This window comes from Lissotriton vulgaris, chromosome 12, assembly GCF_964263255.1.
Source record: "Lissotriton vulgaris chromosome 12, aLisVul1.2, whole genome shotgun sequence".
NCBI classification, from domain to species: Eukaryota; Metazoa; Chordata; class Amphibia; order Caudata; family Salamandridae; genus Lissotriton; species Lissotriton vulgaris.
In genome coordinates, this window is record NC_141700.1 from 682450854 (window position 1) to 682470626 (window position 19773).

A 19773-nucleotide genomic window follows, 5' to 3' on the forward strand; every position below is an offset into this window, starting at 1 on the left:
ACATCATAGCTTCAAATCTATGATTAAAATATCTGCAAACATTCACTGGATCCAAAGAACACAGTTCTCCAGGTGTTTTCAATTCTATATTTGGTATGTTTCCATTTGCCTCTCGTAGAAATTCAAGTAAGTCGTCCCATGCATACTCAGCACAGCTAAGAGTGAGGAACCATGTAGGAGTTCCTAAGTTTCTTAGCATACATTTCAATTCTCCATGACGACGGAACCAATACTCATTGGTTCCACGTTGACATGCCATGAGATTGATTAGCTAAGATTCCAAAATACTATCTTGCAGATTAACTTTCTCCATAAAGTCCCTTGCAGAAACATTTTGCAAATGAGCTCCACTTTTTAATATATGATTAACTGCATAAGAAAGCCCAGACAAATCACTTTCAAACAGTAGATGAAACAAATATGGAATGCATTGACGAAACCTTGGATCTTCAGCATTTAATCTTAGAGTCCGGTATTCAGCTGCAGGAATTTGAACTAGTCGATCATCATATCGTCCACCACGACCTGTTGGAAATAATTGTGGAAAACAACGAGCTTCCAAACTTTCTTCCCATACACTAATGGGACTTCCTTTTGCTGCTTTCATTTGAAACAAGTCAATTGCATTTCCTATTACTTCTTTGGAATGCAAAGGATGAACAGTATAATGTTCATATATTTCTTCACTTCTAGACACATCAACTTTTTCAATTTGACCAACTGAACAATCACTGTCTTCTTCTGTAGCTGTTTCCTCTGCTCCAACACTTACATCTTTGTAGTACTCATTGTTTTTGACCAAATGCAACGTTGCCTTTTTGACTTTTCTAACATCCACTAAATCTTGCCAGATTTTCTTACTCTTTGTCGGAACCCCATTAACTAGAATAACTAGAGGATCCTCTTCTACTCTTTCTACACCAATTGTATCAATATTTTTCTTTACATCTAGAGGCAAATAAACAACTCTTCCCTTTAATCCTCTCTGTAAATCTGATGGAGGCAATTTCCCTGTCTTAGGCTCCATGCGTATAATAGCCTGAAAAGGATGGACACATTGAATCAAAATAGATTCATAAGTATTTAGATCCATCAATTCAGAAGGAATATCTATCAACTGAAGATTATTATGAACTGCTCTAGCAGGCATTCTATTTTCATTTAATTTTTTTAAACAATAATTACAAATACGCTGATCAAAACTCAAATCAAAAGAATTCTCCACCAACAAATAACTTACAAATTCCTTCCATTCACTATTATTTTCCAATTCACTTTTTGCATATAAATCAACTAATCTAGTCTGAATCTTATAATGAGTCCGTCGACAACACACACAAGTTAAACTAGGCCTTTCACTTGATTTCACCTTAAACTTGGTAATTTCCTCATCAAACTTTTCTGTACTTGAAATTTGTCCATTATCTTCCACATTACCATCCATTGCTATATCTATTTCTACACTGTCCTCTTTGTTCCCAAAATAACAAAACTCAATTTCTTCACAAATAGTCTTCACATCCACTTCAGATCCATGCAAAAGAGCACTGTTTAACTGTTTAAGCTTAAGTGCTGGACTTTTTGCATAATACAACTTTCTCACTAATTTCTTCACCTTATTATGATGCACTGCTAACATCCTAAAATGATGAAAAACACTCTGACATATTTTTCTAGAAAGACAAGCTAGTGAATGCCCATGCAAACCTGTGCTTTCTCTCACTCTGCAAGGATCTAACTCTTGCAAGATCTTCATTTTTTGTTTGAGACTTTTCTTACTATATGTACGTAAGAAATTTCGAACTAAATTGATTGAATCCTGTCGCACACTACAAATACTACTGCACTTCCATGTGTACACTGGACCCTTAGTACATCTCTAGATACAAGTTTCTCTTTTTCCATCACACAACCATCTTTCACCTCATATGCTCGACCACTGATGTCAACTGCATGCACCAAATCATTTTCCTGAAAGTAACTCTCCTCATTGAAAACGGCTCAGAACTTGAACTATGCAACCATTCACCAGAAAATACTTCACAAAAATTACTCCGATTAATAATTCTTTTCCATCTACTGTTCGATTTGAAAACATCAATTGCCTTATTAAGTATCCTAATTCTATTGATTACTAAAATAAATAATTTTTTCTTAACTTCAAAAGCCTGATCAACAATCTTTTCTACACTTTTCTTTTTCTTGTAAAAAGCAGCTCTCAGTTTACTTTTCTTATCATTTTTTAGCAAATTTAAAACTACCCTATTGCGAAACATTCACCTACGAATGTCCTTAAATTGATTTACCCTTCTATTGCTATCCATTCTCTTCTCTCCTGCTCCAATCGAGACATTTTTTGTGGGCCTCTCCTTCCTTTTTAGATTTGCTGACTTTTTCTGAATATTCACATTAGCAATATCATTTCTTTTTCTATGACATATGTTGCGAATAGAAGCTTATGTTGCGACATAGAAGCTTTTCTGGTGTTTTTTGAAGTAGTTGTTGTAGAGGATTCCATAAATTCTGTTGTTGATGTTCACCTTTTACGTATGGTATTTTTGACAATTCTTTGCCTTGAAGGCATTTTTGCTTGCTTTTCAGAAGTTGATTTGAATCTGTTGTTCTGAAAAAAAAACACATGAAAGACCACTATTAGCAAACAACAAAGTAATGTCAAAAAGCAAACAATATAAACAATAAATTGCAAAATGTTTAAGTTTATACAACAGCAACTCAGGGCCTTATTTATGAAGGCCTTGCACCACCAGTGCAACCCATAATAAAAGTGACATACCGGCGCCACAAGGCAATCATAAAAAAGGGCCAAATGAAAATACCAATCAATTGCACCCAAAAATCGTTTTTTGAATAACATTTAAGAAACACTGCGCAGAACCTATGTACAACCACTCAATATCAGCAAACAAAGTCAGGGCCTTATTTATGAAGGCCTTGCGCCACAAGAGTGTCACTTATTTCCCATGTATAAAGTGATGCACCAGTTGCATAAGGCAATCATAAATAAGGGCCAAATGAAAATACCATTGATTTGCACCAAAAATCGTTTTTTAAATAACATTTAAAAAACACTGCGCAGAACCTATGTACAAGCACAGAATATCACTTTTGAAACGTCACTGTTTCCCCAAATACAAATCCTCTATCTTTCAAATGTTGATATCAAGCATTATCAAAAATCCAAAAACAAATCAACAGCAAACAAAGTCAGGGCCTTATTTATGAAGGCCTTGCGCCACCAGTGCATCACTTATTACCCATGTTTAAAGTGATGCATCAGCTGCACAAGACAATCATAAAAAAGGGCCAAATGAAAATACCAATCAATTGCAGCCAAAAATCGTTTTTGAATAACATTTAAGAAACACTGCGCAGAACCTATGTACAACCACTCAATATCAGCAAACAAAGTCAGGGCCTTATTTATGAAGGCCTTGCGCCACAAGAGTGTCACTTATTTCCCATGTATAAAGTGATGCACCAGTTGCATAAGGCAATCATAAATAAGGGCCAAATGAAAATACCATTCATTTCCACCCAAAATCGTTTTTTGAATAACATTTAAAAAACACTGCGCAGAACCTATGTACACGCACAGAATATCACTTTTTAAACGTCACTGTTTCCCAAAATACAAATCCTCTATCTTTCAAATGTTGATATCAAGCATTATCAAAAATCCAAAAACAAATCAACAGCAAACAAAGTCAGGGCCTTATTTATGAAGGCCTTGCGCCACCAGAGTGTCACTTATTACCCATGTTTAAAGTGATGCATCAGCTGCACAAGGCAATCATAAAAAAGGGCCAAATGAAAATACCAATCAATTGCACCCAAAAATCGTTTTTTGAATAACATTTAAGAAAAACTGCGCAGAACCTATGTACAACCACTCAATATCAGCAAACAAAGTCAGGGCCTTATTTATGAAGGCCTTGCGCCACAATAGTGTCACTTATTTCCCATGTATAAAGTGATGCACCAGTTGCATAAGGCAATCATAAATAAGGGCCAAATGTAAATACCATTCATTTGCACCCAAAATCGTTTTTTGAATAATATTTAAAAAACACTGCGCAGAACCTATGTACAAGCACAGAATATCACTTTTGAAACGTCACTGTTTCCCCAAATACAAATCCTCTATCTTTCAAATGTTGATATCAAGCATTATCAAAAATCCAAAAACAAATCAACAGCAAACAAAGTGAGGGCCTTATTTATGAAGGCCTTGCGCCACCAGTGCGTCACTTATTACCCATGTTTAAAGTGATGCATCAGCTGCACAAGGCAATCATAAAAAAGGGCCAAATGCAAATACCAATCAATTGCACCCAAAAATCGTTTTTTGAATAACATTTAAGAAACACTGCGCAGAACCTATGTACAACCACTCAATATCAGCAAACAAAGTCAGGGCCTTATTTATGAAGGCCTTGCACCACAAGAGTGTCACTTATTTCACATGTATAAAGTGATGCACCAGTTGCATAAGGCAATCATAAATAAGGGCCAAATGAAAATACCATTCATTTGCACCCAAAATCGTTTTTTGAAAAACATTTAAAAAACACTGCGCAGAACCTATGTACAAGCACAGAATATCACTTTTGAAACGTGACTGTTTCCCCAAATACAAATCCTCTATCTTTCAAATGTTGATATCAAGCATTATCAAAAATCCAAAATCAAATCAACAACAAACAAAGTCAGGGCCTTATTTATGAAGGCCTTGCGCCACCAGTGCGTCACTTATTACTCATGTTTAAAGTGATGCATCAGCTGCACAAGGCAATCATAAAAAAGGGCCAAATGCAAATACCAATCAATTGCACCCAAAAATCGTTTTTTGAATAACATTTAAGAAACACTGCGCAGAACCTATGTACAACCACTCAATATCAGCAAACAAAGTCAGGGCCTTATTTATGAAGGCCTTGCGCTACAAGAGCGTCACTTATTTCCCATGTACAAAGTGATGCACCAGTTGCACAAGGCAATCATAAAAAAGGGCCAAATGAAAATACCATTCATTTGCACCCAAAATCGTTTTTTGAATAACATTTAAAAAACACTGCGCAGAACCTATGTACAAGCACAGAATATCACTTTTGAAACGTCACTGTTTCCCCAAATACAAATCCTCTATCTTTCAAATGTTGATATCAAGCATTATCAAAAATCCAAAATCAAATCAACAGCAAACAAAGTCAGGGCCTTATTTATGAAGGCCTTGCGCCACCAGTGCGCCACTTATTACCCATGTTTAAAGTGATGCATCAGCTGCACAAGGCAATCATAAAAAAGGGCCAAATGCAAATACCAATCAATTGCACCCAAAAATCGTTTTTTGAATAACATTTAAGAAACACTGCGCAGAACCTATGTACAACCACTCAATATCAGCAAACAAAGTCAGGGCCTTATTTATAAAGGCCTTGCGCCACAAGAGTGTCACTTATTTTCCATGTATAAAGTGATGCACCAGTTGCATAAGGCAATCATAAATAAGGGCCAAATGAAAATACCATTCATTTGCACCCAAAATCGTTTTTTGAATAACATTTAAAAAACACTGCGCAGAACCTATGTACAAGCACAGAATATCACTTTTGAAACGTCACTGTTTCCCCAAATACAAATCCTCTATCTTTCAAATGTTGATATCAAGCATTATCAAAAATCCAAAATCAAATCAACAGCAAACAAAGTCAGGGCCTTATTTATGAAGGCCTTGCGCCACCAGTGCGTCACTTATTACCCATGTTTAAAGTGATGCATCAGCGGCACAAGGCAATCATAAAAAAGGGCCAAATGCAAATACCAATCAATTGCACCCAAAAATCGTTTTTTGAATAACATTTAAGAAACACTGCGCAGAACCTATGTACAACCACTCAATATCAGCAAACAAAGTCAGGGCCTTATTTATGAAGGCTTTGCGCCACAAGAGCGTCACTTATTTCCCATGTACAAAGTGATGCACCAGTTGCACAAGGCAATCATAAAAAAGGGCCAAATGAAAATACCATTCATTTGCACCCAAAATCGTTTTTTGAATAACATTTAAAAAACACTGCGCAGAACCTATGTACAAGCACAGAATATCACTTTTGAAACGTCACTGTTTCCCCAAATACAAATCCTCTATCTTTCAAATGTTGATATCAAGCATTATCAAAAATCCAAAATCAAATCAACAGCAAACAAAGTCAGGGCCTTATTTATGAAGGCCTTGCGCCACCAGTGCGTCACTTATTACCCATGTTTAAAGTGATGCATCAGCTGCACAAGGCAATCATAAAAAAGGGCCAAATGCAAATACCAATCAATTGCACCCAAAAATCGTTTTTTGAATAACATTTAAGAAACACTGCGCAGAACCTATGTACAACCACTCAATATCAGCAAACAAAGTCAGGGCCTTATTTATGAAGGCCTTGCGCCACAAGAGCGTCACTTATTTCCAATGTACAAAGTGATGCACCAGTTGCACAAGGCAATCATAAAAAAGGGCCAAATGAAAATACCATTCATTTGCACCCAAAATCGTTTTTTGTATAACATTTTAGAAACACAACACAGGACTTATATACTAGCATACAATTTGACTTCTGAAACATAACTATCTGCTTCCAAATATTCTCCATAGAGCAAACAAGTCTCTATCTAAATTAAATAAATCATTACTTACCTTTACAAATGCTTTGGGAGATTGAAAACAGTGTCAGACACACACCAATTTCTCTTTAGCAGAGCAAAAAGTGTGCACTCAATACACTGAAACCAAGACTGGCATAGAAAATCTCTAACTTTGTACACATATGCCTTAATTCAACCAATCAAAAGTCTTCCCTCACTATTTTCAAACCAACACCCTTCCCCCTCTCAGATCTTTCTATTTGTTACCATAGCAACTCCCTCCTAACTGAACTCTCAGGTTCAAAAGTTTATTGTACAATGTTGCAAATTAACTCAGCAAGGATGTTTGACCTCTCTATACACCAGCTTATCCAGGGTATGTTTGCTTTTAGTGACTTTTTTTAACCATTCAAATTGCTTATTTCACACAACACAACCATGCACCCTAACTTTCAGTTTTCAACTATCTGAATCCACCAATCATTGCTTGTGATTCAAGAGCAGTGAAACTCCACAATTATTTTTTTGTAAACTCCTACTGTTCCAACTGCCATTTCATTCCTACACTTCATCTGACTGCACCAGAACTTTCTCAGATCATGTATTCTGTATGGATTATAGGACATAGCTACATCCACTGGGCTCAAAGGTATGCAGCAAGCAGAAATTATCACAACCTTGATTTATCAAATGTGGAAATTAAGTGGATAGGCCAGAGAGGATTAAGATGTCATCAATTGATACCATTGGTGAAAACCTTTTTGCATCTGCCAAGCCCTGACCTCTTAATAGTGCACTGTGGTGGAAATGATTTGGGCACTATGACTGAGGTTAGTCTGGAAATGCTCTTAAAGGACACCTTTCATCAATTGATGATACTTTTTCCACAAACTGCCTTGGTATATTCAAATATATGCCAAAGACAGAAATGGAACTGGTCCAACCAATTTTGTCCACAATTTGAGAAAGCACGGAAACATGTGAATAAATCTGTTTCTGCTTACATGAGAGACGATGGAATGGGTTCAATATACAATAACAACTTGCGTTACAACATGCAAGACATCTACAGAGGAGATGGTGTGCACTTCTCAAATGAGGGAAATAGAATATTCCTCCTGAATTTAAGACTGTGCATTGGAACCTACTTGTAGGTACCTAACTCAACCACAGAACCCAAAAGCTCTTTTCAGAGCTACCCTACCTCTGATCATTCAAAACGTTTATCTTTTTCTAACTTTTTTCACTATTTTTCACCAAAGTACGCTCCCCAGTACGCTCCCCAGTACGCGTACCGAGCGCTCCCCCTGCGAAAAATTAAAGAATTTTTTTTTTAACATTTATGAGCCTCCTAAGCCCCCTTCAGAAAACCTAGAGGGTCGAGAAGTCTCTACTGTGCCCCATTCTAGCCATACCAAACATTGTTTGCCCTCCATCTTGTGTCTCGATTGTACCGAAACACAAAATGGAGGACTCCCGTAACGCTGCCGATGCGCGTATCGGAGCGCGCACCGGTGAGCGCTCCATAAAAAATGGTGGGAAAGTAATTTTCAGAAAAACCACTGGAGACATTTTCATCAAATATAGAATAGGCCCTACTACATAGCATTCCCTACCATTTGCCCAAATTTGGTGGAATTCCATTGAGACATTTAGGCTACAGGCCTGTCTAAATATCCTGAGGTAAATTACATGACCAAAACACATATGAAGTGTTAGAATTTACAACCAATTAAAAAGTTTCTTTCATTTTCTACGATTATTTCCTGACATTTGATTGGTTATGTACAAAAATATATATAAAAGAAGAGAGGGAAACACAGCCATTTTGACTACTGCTTCCAGAAGTACATTTGAAAACAAATAACACTGACAACTTCAACTGATTTCTCCAAGGTAAGTAGTTATTTTGGAAAGTGAAGTATGTTGTGCACTTTAAGTTAATTTGAGAAAAAATATTCTGTTAGTTATATACTATCCCTCTGTAATAGTTATAGATTGAAATAGACTTCTGGGTAATAGTTATGGATTGAGTTAGGCTTCTCTGGTATAATTATGAATTTACTTAGGCTTAATCACATGCACTTTTTAATACCTCTACTTCCTGCCTGAAACCATACACTGCCCAAAAATTACTTGACTGTTAAAAACTCAAAAGTACCTGTCTAAACTTAAACCCAACAGTACCCTAACTCTACTAATATAGTTAATTTTTATGCAATTTTCAGAAAGAAAATGGAAGGAGAAAAACAAGCAAATGTTACTTCTATCGAAGTAAAAGTGGAAAATCCAGAAGAGCAAAAAGATAAAGTTGATTTCATGGATGACTCTTTGGATCAACAGTTTATAGAATGTTTGGAACAAATGAAATCATGTACTTATAATTATGAGGAAATACCGGACAATATTATGTTACAAGTTTTATTAAATTATGAAAAAGAATCAGAGGAATCAATTTATATTTAATAATTTTAAATTGTTTGAGACAATATTCATTTTTATATGTAATTCATGAAGTATTACCAAAATAATTATATTATAAAATGAGACTTATAGTATACTGTGCAACTTTTTTTCTGTTACATAGTAAGTTTACTCATAGTTACTACCTTTCTCCCACTATATTATCTCCTATGTATATTTTACACCTCTTTTCATCATAAGGGATCAGGATAGACTACCCATGATCCCCTAGAAATTCTCAGGGAGTGCTTAAAAGTTATGGATTCCATATACCACAAAAACTTCAATAACAACATGCAAGATATCTACAGAGGAGATGGTGTACATTAAATTTAAGTCTCTGCATTGGTACCTACATGTAGGTACTTACATAAAATAAAAAAAAATAAAAAAACAATTAATAAACATACAATTTTTTTAAAGTGATTTTTTTCCCATAGTGCGCTCCCAAGTGCGCGTACCAGGCGCTTGCCCCGCGAAAATTGAAAAAAACCCAAAATTTTTGAGACCCCGCGGGCCCATTAATGGCCCCCACATCAAACCTAGGGGGACAGGGGGTGTCTACTCTGCCCCCTTATGGTCTTTTACCCCTTTGTTTTGGCCACCTCTCATGTCTCGATCCTACCGAGACACAAGATGGCGGCCGCTGCGGACTGTTTAGAATGTTTACAGACAACCGACAGCCAATCATCTTTCCGTGCGCAAGTCGCGTGGCGCGCTTTGAGCGCTCCCCGGTGCGCGTACTGGGGCGCGGCTCTAGATGTATATATTTTTTTTAACCTAAATTACTCAAAATCCACTGGAGCACATATCCTGAGACATAGCAAAGGCACATCGGGCTACCAGTCCCTACAATTTTGCCAAGTTTGGTGTAAATCCATTCAGCCGTTCGGGCTAAAAGTGAAATCGACCGCCCTATGGAAATTAACATGGGGAAAACGCGTTTTGGGACCCCCTTTTATCTCGACCCCCGCTTGACAAATCCCCCCCAAACTTAAAGGGAAGGACCAGAGCTCCGCGAGGCCATTTTGAGGAAATTTTCAGGCAGATTCGTCAACCGGCGCCAAAGTTATTCCAAATAGAATTTTGAGATTTAACATTGAAAAAAATCCTAACTATAACTACCTACTGGCGTCCGCCAGTAGGTAATATATATATATATATATATATATATATATATATTGTAACACAAAAGAGGCGGCACAACCGGATATTTTACTGAAGCCTTTTAATCAGCGCTTTCACTATGCCTACACACCCGGATACAAAGGAGAATCAGAAGAAACATTACAAAAAGAATCAAATCAAGATGAAATCACCAAACTTAGACAAGAGATGGAAGCTAGACTAGACCACTATGAAAAGGAGATTGAGGAACGAAAAGAGCGAAAATTTAAACGTGACGAACAAGACTGTCTCCATGGCAGGATTCTATTGTTTGCAAAACGCTATGACAATTTAAAGAAGAATTACTCAATGCATAAATTAGCATCAAGTGCGAATGAATCCGATGTAAGTGAGAACGGAACGACCCGGGAGGCTTACCAGACAAAAAACTTGTCTGTTTTAGAGGAAGTAACGCTGATGAATCTGGAAAAGACCATCACACGAGGCGGAGGAAGGGGAAGGAGACCATACCAAAGAGGCGGGAGAGGAAAAACAACAACAAATCAACAAACTCCCTTGTCAGTACCAGAAAAACCTGCAGATCTGAGCAACGCAAGAAGACAATATCCCCTCCGCAACAGGAAATAACTAACCTGATTGTCAATCTCTCTAACTATCAGCCGACTGAAAAAGAAAAAACTGTATTAAACAAAGGTCTGTCATTCTGCCCCGACTCACATTTTGACTACAGGCAAACAAAAATCGATCTATACAAGTTTGTCAGAAAACTTAAATTGGCAAAAATACATGCCAACAAGTCACCGAATCAAAGTGGACAATGCACAAATGACATCAATGAAGATGGTGAGACAATCACGACAATCAAGCAACTACCTGATTTGAGACGAACTTTTGAAGTTTTATTCGATCAAGATGGTACAGCAATGTCAGACACACAAATGCTGGAACAAATGGACATCAGAAGCAATGAAAAACCGAATACAGGTCTAAAAAGAAAGTCCCGGTACTATCCAATTCTGTCACCTGGCAACAAGATTGATCTCTTCTCAGACGCAATAAGTTAAGAGTTGGACAAACTAACAAAAGTAAGAAATAATACAAGGGAAAATTTAACATCAGATGAACACAAAGCAATCAAATCTCTTATGGACAATGAGAAAATTACAATAAAACCCGCGGACAAAGGGGGGAATATTGTAATAATGGAAACATCCGATTATGTCAATGAAGCCATGAGACAGCTAAATGTGGAACAAAACTATTCTAAACTCACAAACAATCTGAGCACTAGAATGTTGAATGAATTGAAAGAACATCTGAATGAGTGGCATGCAAAAGGACTGTTAAACGAAGATGAGAAAAAATTCCTGAACATTGACTTTCCAACAACGCCTTGTATATATTTCCTACCCAAAATACATAAGACTCTAATCAACCCGCCAGGGAGACCGATTATCTCCTCGTGTAGTTCCCTATATGAGAATGTCTCAAAATATGTAGACACATTTCTTGCCCCTATTGCTCAAAGCATGCCTTCCTACATCAAGGACACAGGAGATTTTCCGAGGACTCTTGTAGATATAACCTGGAATGCAGAATACCTACTAGTCACAATAGATGTAGTATCGCTATATACATCGATAAGACATGACGTAGGAATATAAGCTTGCCACTACTTTGTAAAACAACGTAGTATCACAACACTAGAACACACAAACATGCTTCTTAAAATGATTCATATGTGCCTGACAAACAATGTCTTCCTCTTCAACAAGGAACTTTACAAGCAGGAATGCGGAACTGCTATGGGGATATCTTTTTCCCCAAATTATGCAAATATCACCACGGGCTGGTGGGAAAAGACAATAGCGTGGAACACCAATAACCAATCAGATCTGGATCTAATAATTCTATGGGTACCCTACTTAGACAATTTGTTTATAATCTGGAATGGATCAGACCTACAATTTGAAAAATATTTCGCAAGATTAAATAATAATGAGATTGGACTTCAATTCACATGCTCCACAAGGAAAAAACAAATCGACTTTTTGGACACCAAGATCTACATCTCAGAAGGAAAAATTGAATCCACTCTGTTTCGCAAAAAAACATCTACTAGTAGTGTGCTGCATGGCACTAGTTTCCACCCTAAAGCCCTGCTCAAAAGCATACCGTACGAAGAATTTATAAGACTCAAAAGAAACTGCTCAAAAGTTGAAGATGCAGATATCAAAACAGAAGAAAGCAAGGCCATATTTGCTTCAAGAGGATATGAAGACCGTGTTCTAAAAAAATGCAAAAAGAACGCAGATAAAAAGACAAGAGCAGAAATCCTAATGGAAAATCCTAAAACAACAACAAAGAATGACCCGCCAAGATTTGTTACTACATATAACAAAAAAAGTGGAATCATCTCCAACAAAATGAAAAAATACTGGCACCTCATATCAGGGGACCCTGATAGAGGAGAACTTGTAGGCAAACAACCATCCATAACATACAAAAAAACATCTCTTTCCAAGATCTCCTTGTGAAAAGTCACTTTCAAATGAAATCACAAAAAAATTGACTATCAGACCAACGTAAAGGATTCCAACCTTGCTCAACCAGTAAAGCGTGCAAGATTGGAACGAGCAAGAAAAGCATTGAAGAACCGGATGGCAAAATAATGTAAATTGAACAACAAATTACCTGCAGTTCCAAAAAAGTAGTGTATGTCATCGAATGCAGATGTGGTGTCAAATACATAGGCAGCACCACATGTATGTTGAAAAAAAGAATCCTGGAGCATATCAGGGCATTGAAAAACAAAAATATGCTGTATGCAACTGCAAAACACATAAGTGCCTGTCAAAATGGAGACTAGAGAGCAATGAAATTCTATGGTTTGAAAATGCTAACGAAAATGGAAAGAGGAGGTGACACTGTTGGCAAACTAAGACAAATTGAGTCCAGCCTCATTATCCGACTTCGCACAGAAATTCCAAGAGGGATGAATTTTGGGGAGGACCTCCACATACATCTAGAGTGACTGTAACAACACCAGCGATAACTCCAATCACTAGGGTACTATACCCGAAACAACAATCTAAGGAAATATGGAACTATTCCAATTCCAAACATGAACTAAAAGCCTTGCCCATGTGAATATAACATGTAACATAATGTACTAAGACATTGTTACTGCTTGAATCACACCAGTTTTCTTTTCTTTTAATTTTAATTGATAATTTGTTCCAAACTACGTATCCCATAATGCCACCAAGGGCTAACATGGGCCAGTATTTAAATGGAAATGGTAGAAGGACTTACTGACCATGACCAAAGCCTTGTGTGGCTGAAACGCATCGATGGGGTGAAGCGCTGATTAAAAGGCTTCAGAAAAATAAAAAAAATGGTGGGGTGAAGCGCTGATTAAAAGGCTTCAGTAAAATATCCGGTTGTGCCGCCTCTTTTGTATTACAAAATTAAGTCTTGGGTCAGGATCCGACCCCTGGGCTGAGCACACACTGCTGAGCACACTCGTGGACTGCAGGATCACATTGTGGCAAACATATATATATATATATATATATATATATATATATATATATATATATATATATATATATATATATATATATATATATATATATATATATATATATATATATATATATATATATATATATATATATATATATATATATATATATATACACATATATATGTATATATATATATATATATATATATATATATATGTATATATATATTCACGAAGAACTCCCAACACGACACTTCCAACCATACAGATCGGCGAAGCCCAAAAGCAGGAGACGGACCACAAGATGGATGACAGGTCATTAAACCAGGTAAGAAGTTAATGCAGGAAATGCATAACGCGTTTCGGGCTACAAGCCCTTGTTCACATGCATGCATATATATATTTCCTGGAACATGCAAGAGACTGCGGCGTTGAAGTTGAAGAGAAGTTAGAGAGTGAAAGTTGTCTTCCACCTCAGAGTGTTGGCAGTTTAATAAAGTTGTTTGACAAATTTCCTCATTGCACTAAAGAGACTGAGCAACACTTTATTTAAAATGAAGAAATGCAAAACGACTGGTCTTTTAAATGACTGGATTAATGTCCCTTTTCCATGTCTAACAGTTACGTATTTAAAAACTAAATGAACCCACCGCAAACAGCAGTCAGTGGCATATGATTAAAAGTCATGGGACTCGAGACGCGTAATGCCTGAATCGGCTTTCATTCATTGGAATAAAGATCCTTTTGAAGTCAGATGGTGTAGCCTGTTATCGTTGCAGCAAGAGCGAACGTGTTGTTTCCTGTGTTTTAAGGTGTCTGACACACCTGTAAACGGGCCCACAATCAGCCAGGTAGCGGCATTCCTATTGTCAGAAATCTTGGGACAGAAGCTTGGAGCTTATTAAAGGGATGCCCGCCGGCTGTGACATTGAACAGTAACTGAGCTGTGATGGACGAGGCCGCTTTGAGAGACCCGCCCGAACTTGGGAATTGAACTTTGAAAACAGCCAGGATTTGCCGTAGGAAACTTTCCGATGCACTTCGTGACTTCAAATATCTAAATTAAAGCTGACCGGAGAGTGCAGGAAAACGTGGTGGTAGTGGAGCTCATCTTTTGAAATTGTGCTCGAGGTATGGAACTTTTCCTTTTGATGCAAGTTTGCACTCCCGCACAGTGTAAATGGGGAAGTTGTACCGAAATCGACATGGGGAACCAGCGAAAGAATAAGGACAGTCGTAAAGCATTGTGGGGGATGCATTCCCTTAAACACTGAGAAGAGCTTTTAGAAATCTACAACGATGGAATACATGAATATGAAACCATTTGGAGGTTAACTGTTTTAACCTTTATTGAAACTTGTTCATTTCCTCGTTGCACTAAAGAGACTGAGCAACACTTTATTTAAAATGAAGAAATGCAAAACGACTGGTCCTTTAAATGACTGGATTAATGTCCTTTTTCCATGTCTAACAGTTACGTATTTAAAAACTAAACGAACCCACCGCAAACAGCAGTCAGTGGCATATGATTAAAAGTCATGGGACTCGAAACGCGTAATGCCTGAATCGGCTTTCATTCATTGGAATAAAGATCCTTTTGAAGTTAGATGGTGCTGCCTGTTATCGTTGCTGCAAGAGCGAACGTGTTGTTTCCTGTGTTTTAAGGTGTCTGACACACCTGTAAACGGGGCCACAATCCGCCAGGTAGCGGCATTCCTATTGTCAGAAATCTTGGGTCAGTAGCTTGGAGCTTATTAAAGAGATGCCCGCCGGCTGTGACATTGAACAGTAACTGAGCTGTGATGGAAAAGCCCGCTTTGAGAAGCCCGCACCAACTTGGAAATTGAACTATGAAAACAGCCAGGATTTGCCGTAGGAATCTTTCCGATGCACTTCGTGACTTCAAATATGTAAATTAAAGCTGACCGGAGACTGCAGGGAAACATGGTGGTAGTGAAACTCACCTTTGGAAACTGTGCTCGAGGTATGGAACTTTTCCTTTTGATGCAAGTTTGCACTCGCGCACAGTGTAAATGTGGAAGCTGTACCGAAATCGACATGGGGAACCAGCGAAAGAATGAGGACAGTCGTAAAGCATTGTGGGGGATGCAGTCCCTTAAACACTGAGAAGAGCGTTTAGAAATCTACAACGATGGAATACATGAATATGAAGCCATTTGGAGGTTAACTGTTTTAACCTTTATTGAAATTTTTACATTTCCTCTTTGCACTAAACAGACTGAGCAACACTTTATTTAAAATGAAGAAATGTGAAACGACTGGTCCTTTAAATCACTGGATTAATGTCCTTTTTCCATGTCTAACAGTTACGTATTTAAAAACTAAACGAACCCACCGCAAACAGCAGTCAGTGGCATATGATTAAGAGTCATGGGACTCGAAACGCGTAATGTCTGAATCGGCTTTCATTCATTGGAGTAAAGATCCTTTTGAAGTTAGATGGTGTGGCCTGTATCGTTGCTGCAAGAGCGAGCGTGTTGTTTTCTGTGTTTTAAGGTGTCTGACACACCTGTAAACAGGCCCACAATCCGCAAGTTGTGGCATTCCTATTGTCAGAAATCTTGGGACAGAAGCTTGGAGCTTATTAAAGGGATACCCGCCGGCTTTGACATTCAACAGTAACTGAGCTGTGATGGAAGAGGCCGCTTTGAGAGGCCCGCCCAAACTTGGGAATTGAACTATGAAAACAGCCAGGATTTGCCGTAGGAATCTTTCCGATGCACTTCGTGACTTCAAATATCTAAATTAAAGCTGACCGGAGACTGCAGGAAAACGTGGTGGTAGTGGAACTCACCTTTGGAAACTGTGCTCGAGGTATGGAACTTTTCCTTTTGATGCAAGTTTGCACTCGCGCTCAGTGTAAATGGGGAAGTTGTACCGAAATCGACATGGGGAACCAGCGAAAGAATGAGGACCGTCATAAAGCATTGTGGGGGATGCAGTCCCTTAAACACTGAGAAGAGCTTTTAGAAATCTACAACGATGGAATACATGAATATGAAACCATTTGGAGGTTAACTGTTTTAACCTTTATTGAAACTTGTACATTTCCTCGTTGCACTAAAGAGACTGAGCAACACTTTATTTAAAATGAAAAAATGCGAAACGACTGGTCCTTTAAATGACTGGATTAATGCCCTTTTTCCATGTCTAACAGTTCCGTATTTAAAAACTAAATGAACCCACCGCAAACAGCAGTCAGTGACATATGATTAAGAGTCAGGGGACTTGAAACGCGTAATGCCTGAATCGGATTTCATTCATTGGAATAAAGATCCTTTTGAAGTCAGATGGGGTGGCCTGTTATCGTTGCTGCAAGAGCGAACGTGTTGTTTCATATATTATATATATATATATATATATATATATATATATATATATATATATATATATATATATATATATATATATATATGTATATATATATACATATATATATATATGTATATGTATATATATATATATATATATATGTATATATATATATGTATATATATATATATATATATATATATATATATATATATATATATATGCGTTTTGGCTTGGAACGAGCCTTGAGCCTTGATCACATGACTATATATATATATATATATATATATATATATATATATATATATATATATTCACTGAAAAAAACATAGGTTTCAGGCCTTATATAGTTAGGAATTAGCTTTAAAATAACTTTGAAATTCACTCAAAATTTTTTTTAGGGGTGTTATAGTTTGCTGGACATTTCACTCATACAAAACCATTGAAATTGCTCCTATATAGTTAGTTGGACTAACTATATTTTGCGCACCCGCAATGCACTGCTGATGATGTCACATATTAGATCATTCATGACATGGTCAGTGACATCACTGATGACATTGTATGAGTGAAATGTCCAGCAAATTATAACACCCCTAAAACTTTTTATGAGTGAATTTCAAAGTTTTTTTAAAGCTAATTCCTAACTATATAAGGCCTGAAACCTATGTTTTTTTCAGTGAATTTCAAAGGGATTTTAAATGCTAATTCCTAACTATATAAGGCCTGAAATCTATGGTTTTTTAAGTGAATTTGCAAGGTTTTTAAAATGCTAATTCCTAACTATATAAGGCCTGAAACCTATGGTTTTTTAGGTGAATTTGCAAGGTTTTTTAAATGCTAATTCCTAACTATATAAGGCCTGAAACCTATGGTTTTTTAAGTGAATTTGCAAGGTTTTTAAATGCTAATTCCTAACTATATAAGACCTGAAACCTATGTTTTTTTAAGTGAATTTGCAAGGTTTTTTAAAGGCTAATTCCTAACTACTTAAGGCCTGAAACCTATAATTTTTTAAGTGAATTTGCAAGGTTTTTTAAATGCTAATTCCTAACTATATCAGGCGTGAAACCTATATATTTTTTTAAAATAAATTTCAAAGGTTTTGTAAATGCTTATTCTATTAACGGATAAAGTTTATATATGTTAATATCCTTCTGGGACCACCTGAGCAGCCATCTTGTTTCTCAGGAGAAGTGAGGCACAAGAGAGCACAAAACAAGAGTGGAAAACGCGGAAAGGGGGGCAGGGTTGAGACCCCCTGACCCCCTAACCCTTCTCAGGTTGTCCTAGAAGGACCCCCAAAAGCAAAATTATTATTATTTTTTTTATAAAATCGCGTAAGGCCTGAAACCTATGGTTTTTTAAGTGAATTTGCAAGGTTTTTTAAATGCTAATTCCTAACTATATAAGGCCTGAAACCTATGGTTTTTTAAGTGAATTTGCAAGGTTTTTTAAATGCTAATTCCTAACTATATATGTCCTGCAACCTATGGTTTTTTCATTGAATTTGCAAGGTTTTTTAAATGCTAGTTCCTAACTATATATGGCCTGAAACCTATTGTTTTTTCAGTAAATTTGCAAGGTTTTTTAAGTGCTAATTCCGAACTATATCTGGCGTGAAACTTATTTTTTTTTTTAAACTTCAAAGGTTTTGTAAATGCAAATTCTATTACCGAATAACGTTTTTATATGTTAATATCCTTCTGGTACCACCTGAGCAGCCATCTCATTTCTCTGTAGAACTGAGGCACAAGAGAGCACAAAACAAGAGTGGAAAATGCAAAAAGGAGGCAGGGTAGAGAGCCCCTGACCCCCTTCTCAGGTTGTCCCAGAAAGACCCCTAAGGGCAATTTTTTTTTTAATGAAATCACGGGGTACGCGCACGGTACGCGTACGTACGCGGACCTGTACACGTACTGTGCGTGCACCCTGCAATTTTTTTTATGCCCTTGGGGGTCCTTCTGGGACCCCCTGAGAAGGACTAGGGGGTTGGGGGGTCTCTACCCTGCCCCCTTTTCGTGTTTTCCACTCTTGTTTTGGGCTCTCTTGTGCCTCAGTTCTCCTGATAAACAAGATGGTGGCCAACTCTTCCTGGTTTGGACAGTTTGGAATGTTTACAGTCGACTGCCAGCCAATCAGGATCGCCCTCGCGCACGTAAGGGTACGCACACGTACGCGTACGGTACGCGTACGGTACGCGTACGGTGCGCGGACCCGAAAGTTCATATAGATATATATGTGTTTTTGACCCTAATTTTCATAAAAACTACTGGAGCAAATTTCACCAAACATAGCAAAGGCACATCTGCGTACCAGTCCCTACAATTTTGCCAAGTTTGGCATAATTCCGTAGCGCCCGCTTCACGAATCCCCCCGAAACTTTCAGGGAAGAAGCGGAGCGCAGCGAGACCATTTTAAGGAAAATTACAGGCAGATCACTCAATCCGCGCCAAAGTTATTCCCAATAGAATGTTCGGAATCTCCTATGGTAGCCAATCCTAACTATATATACCTACTGGCTACCGCCAGTAGGTAATATATATATATATATATATATATATATATATATATATATATATATATATATATATATATATATATATATATACGTTCACCACACCTACTGATCGGCTCTGGACGCCGATCCCACAACGCAG